We start from the raw sequence: 3,350 nt of genomic DNA on the forward strand, positions 1-3,350 counted from the left end.
ATAAATCTGATGTGGGTGTAAGTATTGAATGTCAATATCAAAGTGTATATATAATATAAATCAAAAGGGAAGCACCTGAACATAGGTATGATTTTTGCGTAAGAAGAACGGTCAATAAATGACGTCTAGATATCATTTTCAAATATAATCCAAACAAAAACCTAAAGAAAGTATAACTCACGCTATGCCTAAGATGGAGGGGAACACACGTAATCTTTTTTTTTTTTTTTTTTTTTTTTTTTTTTGTTTTGAAAATTGATCTTAATTACTTTTTTGAGGTGAATCAGAACTATTTCCATAGATTCGACTCTGTGAGCCGCCTATGGGACTAATCCAGAGTTCGGGTGCGAGTCCAAAGATTACGATACTTGTACTCCTCTCGAGATGGTGTTGGTGGGATTCGAACCGAGGTCCTCTCCCATCACTCAGTCTCATGCTACCAACCGAGCCACCACACTTGGGTAACAAACGTAATCTTTATTCACATAGAAAGTTCAATGAGACGTAAATATAACTTTAGAATTTAGCTCAAGTAAAAATTGAAATAAATACGCTTGATTGAAGTAATCCTGGAATAGAAGCCAGAGGGACATTGTTATAATAGCCCTAACTCAATTAATTAGCAAATTACATGCAATTAAATAATTAAGTATGTTTTAGTGAGTAAAATTAAGTATAAGGCTTAATTAAATGAATCTGAGTCACTTTGAAGTTAAAAAGTGTACTCAGTGAAAATTAAAGGGTATAAATGGGTACTGGCGAAAGTGCCCAAAATATAAAAATATAAATATAAATATTCCTAGAATAATATTCCAGAATTTTGGGTAAAGTTTGGTAATTAATGGAGTTGAATAGATAGACGAACCAATACCCGCTTAAAGTCACTTAACCTATGTTAGGTGACTAAGACACCAAAAAGAGAACCCATTTTCCACCCATTCCCGTCGACAGCCAGAGAGAAGGAAGGGAAGAAAGGAAAAGAGAGAGAAGAGGGAAGGAGAAGAAGGAAGGGAGGAAGAGCAATCCTCCACCGATTGGAGTGATTCAAAAGCCTAAACCACTCTAAATCTTTCCCTCTTTCATAATCTAAGCTTAGTTTTGAGTGGGGAGCATTGTGGAGTGAGATATTGCCTCTCAAAAATTCGGCCCTTTGGAGAAATTGAGGTGTTTGAGAGCTTCAACCTCCATTGAAGCTTGAGGAGCCATCAATCCTTGGTTGTGCAACCATTGGTGGTAAGATTCTACCCCTTGAACCTTATTTTCATGGAAAATTGCATGAGTTAAGGTTCAATGAATAGTAAATTGGGGTTTGTGATGAAATGTTGTTAAATTAGCTATGTTCTAGGAAGAATGGAGCTTAGAGCATGTTGTGAAAAATGCTAGGAACGACATTTAATCGGTGAAAATGAGCTTAGATAGCTAAATGAGTATATTGGGAAAATGGCAAGAATATGACACTTAGGGATTTCTTGCATTGTTAATAAATGGTTTGTTTTGGTTGGTTGTTGATTATGCCTTGGTGTTGTCTAAGATTGAGGCAATTGGACCAACCTTGAGAGACCAACCATTGGAGCAAGCTATGGAGCTTGATTAGCTCCATTGGATAGGTAAGTTCATGCTTATGTTTGGTATGAATTGTATAGTTTGGTTGATAGCTATGAGATGTTATTGGATGCAATATGTGTTAATTGCATTAAACCTTGTGTAGGTTTTGTTTGAGAAGAATGATTATTGTAATTGACTGCTGAAACTGTTGGTGAAGAACAAAGGTTGACTGAAGCATTGAGGTAAGCCTTCGAACCTTCGGTGTAATTCCCTTGACTGTTCCACCAAGCCCTGAAAGGGTAGAGGTTGTGATTGTGTATATAAATGCAATAAAATAGTGTAATGCTTTGTTATACGTATGTGTATGGATTTGGTGTGGCATAGGATGATGTTTCCCTATGTTGGTATGTTGCATGACGATGCGTAAATCATACTTGGTAGTAGCTGGCCAGTAGGACTATTTGCATCTGAGTTTCCTTAGGACAACTTGAGAGCTCGAGGGATTTCTCCTGGAGATGTTATTACACTTTGCATAGATATGTATTTACTGCATTATTATTGTCATTGCTATTACACTGATATGGAACTGTGGGGTGGAGAGATGCTCCAAGGATCCCTGGTTTACTGGATATATTCGTATATCTCACCCCGTGTTGTGGGGACCCCCTTTCAGGTAAGGATGCTGTAGGAGCCTTTGGTGGCAAGTGACCATATCTGGATTAGCATATGCATGAAGTGTTGCATTTTTTTGAGATTATACATGTTGTTTTGTAGCTCACATGTATACAATTGTAATGATAGGCAAAGATAGATTTATGATTGGTATATTGGAATGGACTTAGCCTATGCTCATGCCTTTGGTCATCTCTTTTGTTGATGGTAGCCAAGGGAATGATCATAATGTTTGTAAGCTAAGTTCCATGATTTGTAATGAATATGTACTGTAAATGATGCCTACTTGAAATTCAATATATGCATGCTTTTATGTATTGAGTTATTGAATTGGTTGGGTTGAGAAATTATATTAGGTACCTAGTTCTAATTTGGGAATGGTTGAGGAAACAAAGGTTATGCTGCCCAAATTTTGGTACAAGCCATGAGGAAAAGGGCATGCATGTCCCTTTAGATGTATTTGTATTATGCAAGAACTAAGAACCACTTATGGAGAGGAATTTATATGATAGATTTGGACTGTGGTGTATGTATGGAAGTTGTAGATATTTTCTTAACTTTCCATAGAGACCAATATTGTGTAATTTGGACAAGTACAACTCTAGTTAGAGGTAAAATACTAAGACTTGGTGAAACCTTCAGAACTCTGGCGCACTTGGCGCCAACCATGGCGTACATCGCGCCATTGTGCTCGAAAGCTTCTGTTTCGTGGCGCACATCGCGCCGGTGTTGGCGCAAATTGCGCCGGGAGCTTATGTTTCGTTGGCGCCCTCCGCGCCACAGCTGGCGCCAGTCGCGCCGGGATCAGCAGGATTCGCGCACGCGTTTCGTAGAAAACCCATAACTTGGGCTACAGTGCTCCGATTTGAGCGCGGTTTGAACCCACGCGTAGCTAACGAAGAGATCTACAATATAGTAGAAGTTGTGAAATAAATAAGAAGTAGATTAATGGTTTAAAAATGGAATAAGAACATGATGTTAAGTTTGGTTTATTTGATTTCGCAAGGTAATATGGTTATGATCACGCAATTGGGCATTATCAATTCGGCATGTTTTAAAATGAAAAATTTAACCGGATTTTAATTGAACCCATGTGATTGTAACTGCGCTTAATATCATAATTCGATATTAAC

The 3,350-nt window shown here is 37.9% G+C and overlaps 1 long non-coding RNA gene across 1 annotated transcript; it reads left to right on the forward strand.

Moving 5' to 3' along the window:
* Positions 1 to 932: 932 nt before the first annotated feature.
* Positions 933 to 2,515, forward strand: LOC133288332 (uncharacterized). The gene is made up of 4 exons (XR_009748352.1): positions 933 to 1,233; positions 1,532 to 1,607; positions 1,709 to 1,787; positions 2,219 to 2,515. It is a non-coding gene; the product is annotated as an uncharacterized LOC133288332 (long non-coding RNA).
* The last annotated feature ends 835 nt before the right edge of the window (positions 2,516 to 3,350 follow it).

The sequence above is a fragment of the Gastrolobium bilobum genome, unplaced genomic scaffold (genome assembly GCF_033153095.1).
Source record: "Gastrolobium bilobum isolate Gb01-03AN ecotype WA unplaced genomic scaffold, APGP_CSIRO_Gbil_v1 utg2831, whole genome shotgun sequence".
In the NCBI taxonomy this organism is placed as follows: Eukaryota; Viridiplantae; Streptophyta; class Magnoliopsida; order Fabales; family Fabaceae; genus Gastrolobium; species Gastrolobium bilobum.